Genomic DNA, 14,829 nt, shown 5'->3' with positions numbered 1-14,829 from the left:
AAAACACAGAAGCAACATCAGAGCTCCAAAAGGAAGACATGGAGGTGCTATTCATCCAGCATGCATGAAGACACAGAGCACAGGAGCAACAGCAGCAGCTTCCACCACACCAACAGGGACCCCAAAGGCAACGCCGAAGACAGGAGAGGATATTCTGGACCAGGACAACTCTTCAGGGCCTCAGGGAACATGACATCAAGAGGTACAGACTAAACTGGCAAGCCATACAGCAGCTGCTGTGCCACATTGAGCCACAGTTGGCACCCAGCTTGCAGACACCCCACATCATTCCACATGAGACCAAGCTGGTAACTGTCCTGCACATGTTGGCAAGTGGTTCTTTTCCAACAACTGGTGCCCTGGTTGCTGGGATTTCACAGCCCTCAGTCTCTAACTTCCTTCCCAAGGCACTGGATGCCAACATCTCCCCGCCACATCAGCTTCCCCAACACACAGCAGAAGCAGCAGGAGACCAAACAGGATTTCTATCAAATCAATGGCTTCCCACACGTGCTTGGTGCCATTGACTGCACACATGTACGGCTTGTGCCACCTGCTACATTGAAGCATCTATACCGCAACAGGAAGCACGCATACTCCATGAATGTGCAAGCCATTGTGGATCACCAGGGATTGATCACCAACATCGTGGCAAAGTATCCTGGGAGTGTGCATGATTCATTCATCTTCCGCCACAGCACCATCAATCAACATTTCTAGGATGGACGATAAGGCCTACTTGTTGGTAAGTACAGAAACCTGGTTATCTACACACAGCAACACTGCAGGACACACAACACATACACCACTACATTGACACGTGGCCAGGAAGACACTGAGGTTGTTACACTGGTAGTCATGTTTGAAATCCTGACACAATGTGATACACACCTATGAACTAACGACAGATGCAAATAACAGATGCCACTCTAGAGCCACAAGGGACCTATTTAAAACCACACAGTGACAATGACATGGCCTTAACTGGCAGTACAACTTGGAAGATGAATCTTCCAATATCACATCAATAACATTCAATCACACACCCTTCCAAGCAATACGTACTGTGTAAGGGGTGTGTAATGTGTTTCCCTGCAGGTCCAACACCATGAGACACATAGCATGATGAGGCTGACTCTAATGAAGGTGACATGGAATCATTGAGGCAGTACCAACCTCTCACATCACTCCTGGTGTGACATTGCCCGCTAGCAATAAGGAAGTGGACTGTGCTGTGAACACATATCGATGTGACACTAATGCAAAGTGCACACTGCTACACATACGGATTGAGACAATTACACATATACATAACAGATTTACAGACACATGGACCTTCTGACAATTAAACCTTCACCCCCACAACCAAGTTAGCCAGCTTATCTGAAGCAGGTTCAGTAGTGTAGGCACACATTTGCACATGAGCCAACTCAGTGAGGGCACAAAAATAGGTTTGCATAGAACTTGTCACACATGGGATATTTGTGCATTGTCAATTGTGAACACTTCAGTGCTGCCAAATTATGCAGATGTGTTGTACAGCCTCACTGTTGTATTTCACATGCAATTACATATGTTGAATTGGATGGGATGTTCAGGTGATATAGTGCAACCGAGTTACCACCACAGTGGAATCAATTGTGTGTGTGGAAGTATCATGTCACCTCCAGTGAAGGCACATGGACACATCTTTCACATGACATAATGCAGGGTTCTGCAAAGTCGGTCCTGGAGAGGCGGGTCTATGCTAGGTTTTTAGCATATCCACATTTAGAAAAAAGATGTTTCAGAAATCTAAATTTTTCTAAATGTGGATATGCTAAAAATCTGGCATGGACCCAGCTCTCCAGGACCGACGTTGCAGAACCCTGACATAATGCATGGGAGATACACAATGAACTGCAAGTTTACAAATATACCACTGATATCAGGTCAATCAGCCAAACACCAGTTTTGATAGTTAAACAACCCAATGCAGAAAGAACATCCTAGTAGCCTAGGATCCCACACAATAACACAAACACAGATGAGTCACAGACGACACAAGATAACAACTGCCATGCAAAGTGATAATCAAGGTGCAACCAACAACCAAATATTTACCCTCATTTTCTCTTTCAGCTGATCAGGGTTAGGGGATCTAGCCATGGATCATGACCCCATTTGCCAACCCAAGCACAGCAGCAGAGCATGCCTATAATGAGGCACATCGTAGGACACGCAACATTGTTGAGAGGTCCAGGATCAGGTGCCTCAACATCACCGGAGGATCATTTTGACCTGTGCCATCATGCACAACATTTGTGTAAGGAGGAACATTCCCCTCTATGAACCAGACCCACAAATACCTGAAGAGGAGGACGAGGAGGATGCTGTCCGTGAAAATGAGGGGGGCCAACCAAACACTGCAGCAAGATTGCGTCGGAGACAACACATTGTACAAAACGTCTTCTAACTATAGTCACCATCACCACTTTGTTATCATATGTCAGTCAACACCTACCTTCATCACTCAATCATGCTCTGGGTAATTTTTATGCATCACATGATCCCTAGGATTTATAATCAGAGTTTAGCCTCATGGAGCATTGCAGAAATACAGATTAGGATACTGAAAAAGCCACATCACATTTGCTGGGTATGAATGTACACCTAACATCACACACAGTGTAAATGACGTATATCCAGGTCTATTTCACATGTGAAGGGCAACATCAGAGGACCACAGCTATGAGACACATCCATGTTGCCAACATTGTCCATTGCAGCACATGACACACATATAAGACACCATCAATCATAAGGAACAAAAAGTGTCTCATACATGAGGCAGTGGATGTGCTATTGCATTGGTAACATGATTGTATGACCAGACCCTTGACAGCAGTAAGTGTGCCATCAGCTATCTCTTCAAGGAGCATGTGTGACAAGAAGTCCATATATGCTGAAAATGGATAGCACAAGTGCCCCAAGTATGACAAGCATTGCTCACAAAACATGCCCCGCGCAGTCCATCCCAGGTAATAAGTCCTGCCACTGCCTTGTTTTAAGTCTGTCCCCACACTCTTCTAGGGGGCCCTGTAAATGGACTATCTGTAGCCTGAGATTCTTCATCTACAAACTCCCAGACTCTCATTCTGACTCCTGTGTGCTTCCCACCTCAGGATGGCATGCCATAGTCATAGTTTATCAGTCTGCATGGACTTCAGGTCAAATAATGCACTGCCTGGTAGTCGGTAAGACCTGTAATCAGCTGTCCATTGCTTCCCATGTGAAAGGTCTACATGGCCCTTTAAACTTGATTCTCAACTCCACAACTTGTGAGAGACTGAATCTGCACACACATGTGAGCACTACCATGCAGACCAGACATTTGACTCTGCCCTGCCCTTGCTGCTGCCTGGAACTGCTTAGAAGCTGCCATTTTCTGAATCTCCTTGTTGTGCATTGGCGTAAAAATCACTTGTGTACCAGAGCCCTTGGGGGATTGTGTAACAGTGCAGACCACAGCAGAAACAGTTTTTTGTTCCCACAGTGTTGTTCCTGCTTGTCCCAGTCAGAGTCTGCTCACTGTGTATTTGCCTTGTTCATGTTTGTTCCCAACAGAGCCTGTATCCTGTTAGGCAGACTGGTTCCCTGTGGCTACATTTGTCTCATAGTTGCTTTTCATGCACTCTGTTTCCTCCTGGGGTATTGAGTCTGGTAGGTCTACAATGAATCATCAATTGTACAGTATAGTTTAATCATTTTACTTATCGTATTCTGTTCTGGGACATGTATTCAAATAGCCTACTCCAGCCCCCATCCCTTGTCTGGTTTTGCATGTATTCATTAGTGCCAAACAGTGAAAGTGTGCTATGGTTGTATGCATGGATTTGGTACGGTGCCTACAGCACAACAAAGAAGGGTTGCTAATGTGAATGTAAGGACAAAACATGTGTGTGCCCTGACGGTCCAGACACAGATTCACTTCTGCCACCAACTTCTGATTGGGCTTGTCTGGTGACTAGCTATGAGATTCATCAGCACAGAGGCACTGATGTTCCCTGTTGCAGTGGGAATTGTAGAGCCCACCCTGTGTACAAATGTTGTGAAGAAACCTGCCTGTTTCATATTACTGATCCATAACGTATTTGAGCACATCAAGGTTGCTTTGTCGTCAGCCTTCTAAAAGTTCTTCTGTGCCATAGCTGGGCTATCACCAAGGTGTATCGTTAGTTTATCTTTGGTTTTAGGGCAAATCTGCTTTGAAGGATACTCTGTTAATTCAGGGAATGGTGCCACAGACTCATAATTAGACCTGCACGTAACTATGACAACATGGAGGCCAATACTGACACAGGGTACACAGAGCCACACACTTGAACTGGACACTTACACTTTGCATTCTGTGATTCTTCTAGACTGTGTGGCTGTGTAAAGAGTTGTGGCTGTCAATATTGTGCTTTTGTCTCCTGTGTGCCATTTCCATTGTCATCTGTTGTTTTTGTAAGTGTCTCTGTAAATCAGTGTAAGTGTGTTTTTATAATTTTTTGTGTTTAAATTTGTCTTTGTATTGTTGGGAGTGTGTAGTGGGTATTGTTAGTTGGGGTATTGTTGGGCTGTTTAGGGGTTATTTAAGTTTCATTTCCATACCTCCTTTCCTTGTATTTCCCTCTTTTCTCTTTCCTATCCCTATTATTTTTGAGACATTGGGAAGGCCACGTCAGGGGAGAATGGGTGAGGAGGAGCTGGGGCTTTTATTTGGCTGGCGTGCCACTTCCTCCCCCTGATGTTAGAGGCTGGTGGCAGGGTGATACAGGGGTAGCACACTGATGCTAGGAGGCTCAGGTGGTCAAAGGTGCTGTTCCACCTAAAGAGAGTGTTCAACAGCCAGCGCAACGACCACCAACTTAAACATCGCTGGGCTGACCTGGTGGCCAGAGAGCATGACCTGCTGGACCACCTGGGTATGGTGATTGGTGGCCCTGTTGGTGAGTACAAAATTAGACTAATGAATACAGTAAAATGCTTTGTAGTGACAGTAGCAGAGTTTGAGACATGCTGCATGCAATGTTTGTGAACATGTGGAATAAAAGTTGAACAAACAGTAGCCCTGATTTATAAAAATTTTGCTACGCATTACTGTAATTTTTTGAAGCAAAATCTGCACAGATTTACAAAAGACAACTTTATCTTGTAAATTAGTGCTGCTTTGATGTCAATAGATGAGGGTAATGCGGCACAAACAAAAGTATTATTCAGGGCCTGTGAGTGTACCAGGAATGAGATGTATTTCACATGCTAATGCAAGGAACCAATGTAGTCCCCAATTTTTTTAATACATGTCTGAACAGCATTCATGGCCATACAAACAAAGATCTTCCTGACCTCTGGTAATATCTTCGGCTCATATTTCGACTTGGTTTGTGCAGCATTTAAAATTAATTATGGATGCCAAAGTGATGCACACTTGATAATATCTAAATATTTTGTGCTACTTTCCATAGCTGTAGCGTAAACCAATGAAGCAAATGCTACACATAGAAAAAAGAACATCTGGCCCTAAGTTCATTGTTTCTGTGTGTTTTTTTTTGCCTTGGGCACAATTGCTGGTACAGAGCTGGTGCATTTGCCATCTATGTCACTTTATATAAAAACAATTTTCTAAAGTTAATGGTTCTTCCTGGGATCCCTGAACTTTGTGAATGCATGGTCACAAATTATTTATTTGCATGATGTTGTGCAAGGGATCCCTGACTGCTTCCATCATACATTTAAAGTGACAAAATGGTTTGGTAGCTTACGTTTGGTACACCCATGCTGATCTAGTGCAGCATATGTGCAATTGTTAACTTCTCAGTATGAAGGCTATCACAGACATGGGTGTATGCTAAGATCAGCAGGCCAGCATTCCTGTGAGTGCCGCCATTCCCAAGGTGCATACACATACAGACCTACGTCATCAAGATTGCTGAAGTAGGACATTTGCTAAACCATGTTTCAATTAGGGGACAGTGTCAGTTCGTTGTATAACCACAGATCACCCAACTTGGCAAATGTAAGATAATGAATGTGGCTAACTGTGATCTACAATACCTGTGATAGGTACACATGGCCCTGAGTAACACATTTCAGGTGCAATGACTACACTTGTGCCCATGCATTCTGTCACAGATGATCAAATTAGACACTGTCAGGGTTGTTTTTTTGATTTAGATAAATGGCCAATCCATGTTAATCGTAACATCGTCATCAAGTTACACACAGGATTTCTGCCATCATGGTGTCATGGGGGCATACACGGCTCTGAGTACACTGCCAATGTGGCATATGTAACTTACATACAACACAGGCACACATATAATGGACCATAGAAAGCACAATAATTCCTGAACTAAACTCAACCCACATGAGCATCACACAGTAACTCATTGTCCCTTGATGCACAAGCCACAATACCTGAGTGACTGGTATTGCAGTGCACCAGGAATGTGGCTTTGCATGTCTCTCATAACCACAAATTATGAAATTGGGTACCCTCTAGAAATATTTCTGAATAAAATTGAGTAATCAGGTTTGGCACCACATGATTGTTAGGGCCTGTGCATGTGTGCATATGTATGTCTATCACTCACTGGAGTGACAGGGTCAATGCATGTTTGCAGTAGTATGTCTGTCAGGGTGTCTACATGCCTGATGTGCTGCTGTATCATATAAAATGTCACACACAATAATTTGTTGATCCAAGTTCTGTACAGGGAGCAGACATTGAGCACATTTCACCCTTCCATGTTTTACAGGTGGACCAGCCCCCTACACAATTGGTGAAGTGGCTCGATTTGTGGACCCAGACATATCCAGTAAGTGTTGATATGTTTGTCCTGTGTTGTGTTTGCAGCTGTTGTGTGATTGACTCCTGTATGTTGGACTCATTGCAAGGTATGATGTGCTGGTACATGATCTAATATGTGACTTGACTGGAGTTTGACATTTTGTTCCATGTTTGATTTGGACAATCTGTGGCGGAGAGTCATATATTAGGAGTCGAGTGCTGCGGTATAGGAATGGGCAGGTGAACAGGGTGATATTTGTTGCTACATGTATACCAATGATTAATTTGGAGGTGGCATTTTCATGATTTAGTCAGCAAGTCATACCCTGATTCACACAGACCAGTGATCCGGAAGTATTACCCACAGACTTGAGCATCCCTGTTAACTAATGAACATATGTTTAACTTCCTAGCAGCATCTAGCTCCACATGTTGTGCTCCGTTTATGTGGCACTTGAGTAGAATGTCATAGTTGTGCATGCAGCTCAAGCCCAGATGGGTGCTTGCATCTATGTGCTTGTCTTTGGAAAGGTATCAGTGGGATCAAATGATGTTGACAATTGTCCACAATTAGGAACATAAATGTGGATGTCATTGTCCAATGTTTGAGTCAATCCTAGTCGGCATCCCTCCTTAACTGTGGTGGACTGACTAAACACATGGACAGCTGTCCAAAGCTTCCTGGCTGTCCTTGATGTTTGAAAGTATGTGTTGCATGTCCATCACCCCCTGAGGCACAGGGTTAGGGTTATGAAATATGTGTACCTAGGTGTGAGGATCCCAGTGTAGAAGACAGACATGTAATCCCAACATTCATTTGTTCCAACCTAGGATACCCCCTCATGATTAGCAACTGCATACCGTCCTGGCAATTCCATTTACAAATCACAGGGACCTTGATTGTCATCCAGAAGATAGTCATTAGTTGGCCTGTCACTTGTGGAGTACTTGCAGCATTTGTTATTTGACTAATGGCAGTACAAAGATGCACAGATCATTTAAGTAGGTACACACCTTGTGCATTGCTGTGCTGTTAGATAGTAGATGTGTAGGTTGCGTTGGCATGTCATTCCTCAGGGACATTCTATGATCTGTACTGTCATTTGGACTGTATGTGCTATTTTTGATGAAGTATTAGAATATCATCTCTAGATGTATCACACAATGATGGCACTAATGTTTGGCTTTCTCTATTTTTACAGCTGCCAACATGAATGCCCATGAGATCAGAGAATTCCAGAGGCGGACAATGCATTACCGCCACATACTAGATGTGGAGTCTGGGTCATGCAATATGGCACAGTGTTATCGCCATGAGAGAGTCACATGGGTCTGGAGGGCATTTGCCCAAGGGGGGGCCAGCCTTGCTCACAACAGCCACCACCACCAGCATTACAGCTCAGACCACAGTCGCCCAAAGGATGACAGCCACTGTTGCAGGTCCATCAACCTCATCTGCTCCAGGCCCACAGACAGCAGCTCCTGTACCTCCCCCTCCAAGCCCGGCACCGGCACCAGCAGTGCCATCAACTAGTGGAACACAGACAACCCCAGCTGCTGTGATAGACAATGCAGAATTTCAGTCCATGAGACGTAACATGCAATGGATGTTGCACAGGATGGACAGCAGCAGGAGGTGTCCCGCAATAGCAGGAGACTGCAGGTTATTAAGAAGATCGTGCGGAGGGCCAATTTGTGACTTTTGGATCCTCAGCCATGATTCCCTCCCCTCCCTCCTTTTTCCTGGTTCTTATCTTTAGTGGGTTTAGGGCGCTTAGTGTTAGGTTAGAGTAGGCTGTTAGTTTAGTTAGTATAAGTGGGTTGGGGGTGGAGGGGGTTACAATATTACATGTGTTTTTTTGTGGATGGGGATGATGTTGGGGTTTATGTGTATACAAAAATATATATATACATATAAAAAACTAAAATGCTCCAAAAAAGTATATTTGTTTAGGATAAGATAGTATGTGTTTAGGTTAGTATATGTTGTCCTACATGTGTCCCGTCATATAAGGGGCGTGGGGGGTTGATGTTTAGAGTGTTTAGTTAAATGTGATAGGTAAGTTTAGGTTAGGGTAGTTAGGGCCAGTTGTGGGTAATGTGTAGTTAGGAAAGGTTAGGTTAGTTAAGGTGTTTCCTCTAGTTTTAGTATCCTTTATTACTGTTCAATAAAGTTTTAGGTATTCCTTTACAGTATGTGTCATATGCTTGGGGATCAGGGCCTTGGCACGGGTGAACGTGTCAATTTAGTATTTGCATTTGTGTTCCATCCTGCATTCGAATCCCATTATTGGCATGGTTATTCACAATTACTAATGTGCAGTCACATTGGCAGCTACACCAAAGCTACTTCTCTATGCATCTGCCATCCATTGCACCCACCACTTAAGGTTACTATGGTTCCCAATGTGTTATGAAGTTTGGATTTGTTTTTAAATCTGTCATCGTTTGAGTCCTGATTTGGAATCTTGGGCACTGTAGTATGTCTGCCTTCTGCCTGATGTTCATGTGAACACTGATAAGCTGAGTGATGTTATAATCTTATGTAGTATTGTACATAAATCACACCTATCATCATCATCATCAACACAAGCTTTATTCGGTCAACAGACCACCGAAGCAACACAAAACATTATAAATATCATAAAAACATATGCCTAATCCCTAATTAAAACTAGTAAATGGTAAATACTTTAAAAACCAAATTACTCATATTAAAACCCACCCAATCGTTCTTCATGCCTCCTTAGTTACAAAGGAATTACGTATATACCATGCTGCCACTAAAAACTTACTAACGGTAAAAATTAGCACATTGGACCTGTGGCTTTTTAAATCCCTCAAAGCTATGGCACATTTACTCATCCTCATTTCAAGACAGATTTTATAAATCCATTTTGACCTTGGGGATGAATAAGCAGGGCAAAAAAACATAAAATGTTCAACTGTTTCAGAGGCACCACCGCACACAGGGCATATATCAGACGTGGCAGTTGGTCCCCAACTGCTCGTCAAAGACTTCAAAGGCAAGGACGCGAAACGAAATCTAGCGTATAAACCTTTACCCAATCAATCAGGTATCATATGTAGGTAAGGTTCATACTGTGGGTACCACTTAAAATCAATAAAAAGGTTAGTTAATCAGCCATGGGATTTGCAACAAATATCATAATTTCTTACATGAGACCAGTATACAGATTTCAGATCTTTTTTGTGGGATTTCTCTAAATTATGGGTATTCTCCCAGTAGTCTCCTAAGCCCAAAGTGCGAAACCAATTGGATACATGCTTAACCCAAAGAATAGTAGCCGCATTTGGTCTCCTTAATAAATCGAGAAGTGAAGTCTTGTAAATATCCAATTCGGGAACAGTCCAAAGCCTTACCCAATATAATAGAGGTCTTAGAGCGATTAAATCAGCTACTCGATTTAGACCCAAGTCAAAAAACATTGGAGTCAATGGTGTACTAAGAGGGCACGCAATCAGAGCCCTCGCAAAGTAGTTCTCACCCACGGCTAATCTATTGCCGTTGGAGGATCCCCATACTTCCGCACCATATACAGCAGCTCCCGGCGCCTTAGCCACATAGATCTTAATCGATGGGGATACAGCTTTTGTGGTCGTACTCTTATAAAAGCGCAATATAGATGCTGCTCTATGTTGTAGGAGTCCCACACTTTTACTGATCTGGTCTTCCCAGTGTAATTTGCTTGATAACCTCACTCCCAGATAGTCAATTGAGCTAACCTTGCTCACACCTATCATTTCTTACATTGTACTCCCAGTTTACATATTTGTCCATACACTCGTACACCTCCATTCCTGCTGTATGGTGTATGTGTGTGTGATGAAAGTTTATAGTCAGATGTCACATACATAAAGATTGTCTTGAAGGGAATGTTGGCCACATTGATTTTCAGCTTACACATAACTTGAAGCTGACTTTTTCAGTCCAACACAGCATTTTACTAATTGTTTTCAATTTACTTCAGAAATAAGCCTCAGGAAGTGCAGATGATGATACAATCCAGACACCAGTGCATAGTTATCAGCCCACAATCTTTCTACGCAGTTGTTGATATTCCATGGCCATTGACATGTGACATACATCACTAATCTCCTACACAGTTTGTGTGTCACATTACACAGAGACAAAGTGGTTGTGTAAGTGTAGGAGGCTGGACTGGCTTGTAGTGAGTACCTAGGGGTACTTGCACCTTGCACCAGGCCCAGTTATCCCTTATTAGTGTATAGGGTGTCTAGCAGCATAGGCTGATAGATAATGGTAGCTTAGCAGAGCAGCTTAGGCTGAACTAGGAGACGAGTGAAGCTCCTACAGTAGCACTTAGTGTCATATGCACAATATCATAAGAAAACACAATACACAGTTATACTAAAAATAAAGGTACTTTATTTTTATGACAATATGCCAAAGTATCTTAGAGTGTACCCTCAGTACGAGGATAGCAAATATACACAAGATATATATACACAATACCAAAATATGCAGTAATAGTCTTAGAAAACAGTGCAAACAATGTATAGTTACAATAGGATGCAATGGAGACACATAGGGATAGGGGCAACACAAACCATATACTCCAAAAGTGGAATGCGAACCACAAATGGACCCCAAACCTATGTGACCTTGTAGAGGGTCGCTGGGACTAGTAGAAAATAGTAAGGGTTAGAAAAATAGCCCACTCCAAGACCCTGAAAAGTGAGTGCAAAGTGCACTAAAGTTCCCCAAAGGACATAGAAGTCGTGATAGGGGAATTCTGCAGGAAAGACACAAACCAGCAATGCAACAATGATGGATTTCCAGTCGAGGGCACCTGTGGAACAAGGGGACCAAGTCCAAAAGTCACAAGCAAGTCGGAGATGGGCAGATGCCCAGGAAATGCCAGCTGCGGGTGCAAAGAAGCTGCTCCTGGACTGTAGAAGCTTAGGTTTCTGCAGGAACGACAAGGGCTAGAGACTTCCCCTTTGGAGGACGGATCCCACACGCCGTGGAGAGTCGTGCAGAAGTGTTTTCCCGCCGAAAGACTGCCAACAAGCCTTGCTAGCTGCAAATTGTGCGGTAAGGTTTTTTGGACGCTGCTGTGGCCCAGAAGGGACCAGGATGTCGCAAATTGCGTCAGGAGTCAGAGGGGACGTCGAGCAAGACAAGGAGCCCTCTCAGAAGCAGGTAGCACCCTGAGAAGTGCCAGAAACAGGCACTACGAGGATGCATGAAATGGTGCTCACCCGAAGTCGCACAAAGGAGTCCCACGTCGCCGGAGAACAATTTAGGAGGTCGTGCAATGCAGGTTAGAGTGCTGTGGACCCAGGCTGGACTGTGCACAAAGGATTTCCGCCGGAAGTGCACGGAGGCCGGAGTAGCTGAAAAAGTCGCGGTTCCCAGCAATGCAGTCTGGCGTGGGGAGGCAAGGACTTACCTCCACCAAACTTGGACTGAAGAGTCACTGGACTGTGGGAGTCACTTGGACAGAGTTGCTGGATTCAAGGGACCTCGCTCGTTGTGCTGAGAGGAGACCCAGGGGACCGGTGATGCAGTTCTTTGGTGCCTGCGGTTGCAGGGGGACGATTCCGTCGAACCACGGGAGATTTCTTCGGAGCTTCTAGTGCAGAGAGGAGGCAGACTACCCCCACAGCATGCACCACCAGGAAAACAGTCGAGAAGGCGGCAGGATCAGCGTTACAGAGTTGCAGTAGTCGTCTTTGCTACTATGTTGCAGTTTTGCAGGCTTCCAGCGCGGTCAGCAGTCGATTCCTTGGCAGAAGGTGAAGAGAGAGATGCAGAGGAACTCGGATGAGCTCTTGCATTCGTTATCTAAGGAATCCCAAGAGACAGAGACCCTAAATAGCTAGAAAAGAGGGTTTGGCTACCTAGGAGAGAGGATAGGCTAGCAACACCTGAAGGAGCCTATCAGGAGGAGTCTCCGACGTCACCTGGTGGCACTGGCCACTCAGAGCAGTCCAGTGTGCCAGCAGCACCTCTGTTTCCAAGATGGCAGAGGTCTGGAGCACACTGGAGGAGCTCTGGGCACCTCCCAGGGGAGGTACAGGTCAGGGGAGTGGTCACTCCCCTTTCCTTTGTCCAGTTTCGCGCCAGAGCAGGGCTAAGGGGTCCCTGAACCGGTGTAGACTGGCTTATGCAGAAATGGGCACCAAATGTGCCCATGAAAGCATTTCCAGAGGCTGGGGGAGGCTACTCCTCCCCTGCCTTCACACCATTTTCCAAAGGGAGAGGGTGTAACACCCTCTCTCAGAGGAAGTCCTTTGTTCTGCCATCCTGGGCCAGGCCTGGCTGGACCCCAGGAGGGCAGATGCCTGTCTGAGGGGTTGGCAGCAGCAGCAGCTGCAGTGAAACCCCGGGAAAGGCAGTTTGGCAGTACCAGGGTCTGTGTTACAGACCACTGGGATCATGGGATTGTGCCAACTATGCCAGGATGGTATAGATGGGACAATTCCATGATCATAGACATATTACATGGCCATATTCGGAGTTACCATTGTGAAGCTACATATAGGTAGTGACCTATATGTAGTGCACGCGTGTAATGGTGTCCCCGCACTCACAAAGTCCGGGGAATTGGTCCTGAACAATGTGGGGGCACCTTGGCTAGTGCCAGGGTGCCCTCACACTAAATAACTTTACACCTAACCTTTACTAGGTAAAGGTTAGACATATAGGTGACTTATAAGTTACTTAAGTGCAGTGTAAAATGGCTGTGAAATAACGTGGACGTTATTTCACTCAGGCTGCAGTGGCAGGCCTGTGTAAGAATTGTCAGAGCTCCCTATGGGTGGCAGAAGAAATGCTGCAGCCCATAGGGATCTCCTGGAACCCCAATACCCTGGGTACCTCAGTACCATATACTAGGGAATTATAAGGATGTTCCAGTATGCCAATGTAAATTGGTAAAATTGGTCACTAGCCTGTTAGTGACAGTTTGAAAGAAATGAGAGAGCATAACCACTGAGGTTCTGATTAGCAGAGCCTCAGTGAGACAGTTAGTCATAACACAGGTAACACATTCAGGCACACTTATTAGCACTGGGGCCCTGAATAGCAGGGTCCCAGTGACACATACAACTAAAACAACATATATACAGTGAAAAATGGGGGTAACATGCCAGGCAAGATGGTACTTTCCTACACAACCCCCCCCCCCAAACAATAAGACTAACCATGACCTAATGAGTCTTCATTGTCTAAGTGGAAATATCTGGAGAGTCCATCTGCATTGGAGTGGCTACTCCCAGGTCTATGTTCCACTGTATAGTCCATTCCCTGTAGGGATATGGACCACCTCAACAATTTAGGATTTTCACCTTTCATTTGTTTTAGCCAAAGTAGAGGTTTGTGGTCTGTCTGAACAATGAAGTGAGTGCCAAACAAGTATGGCCTCAACTTCTTCAGTGCCCAGACCACGGCAAAGGCCTCCCTCTCAATGGCAGACCAACACTTTTCTCTAGGGGTCAACCTCCTACTAATAAAAGCAACAGGTTGATCCTGGCCCTCAGAATTAAGTTGTGATAGGACTGCCCCTACTCCTTATTCAGATGCAACAGTTTGGACATAGAATTTTTTAGAGTAACAAGGGCTTTTCAGGACAGGTGCAGAGCACATGGCCTGCTTCAGCTCCTCAAAAGCTTTCTGACAGCTAGCTGTCCACAATACCTTTTTAGGCATCTTTTTGGATGTGAGGTCATTAAGAGGGGCTGCAATGGAGCCATAGTTCTTAATGAACCTCCTGTAATACCCAGTGAGGCCTAGGAAGGCTCTCACCTGAGTCTGAGTAGTAGGGGGAACCCAATCAACAATAGTTTGGATTTTCCCCTGAAGTGGTGCAATCTGTTCCCCACCAACAAGGTGTCCCAGATAAACCACCTTCCCCTGCCCTATCTGGCACTTTGAAGCCTTGATAGTGAGGCCTGCCTTTTGCAGGGCCTCTAAAACTCTCCATAGGTGGACCAGGTGATCATCCCAACTGGAGCTAAAGACAGCT

Source organism: Pleurodeles waltl, chromosome 6 (assembly GCF_031143425.1).
Source record: "Pleurodeles waltl isolate 20211129_DDA chromosome 6, aPleWal1.hap1.20221129, whole genome shotgun sequence".
Classification (NCBI taxonomy): Eukaryota; Metazoa; Chordata; class Amphibia; order Caudata; family Salamandridae; genus Pleurodeles; species Pleurodeles waltl.
Note: the sequence above shows the minus strand (reverse complement) of the source record.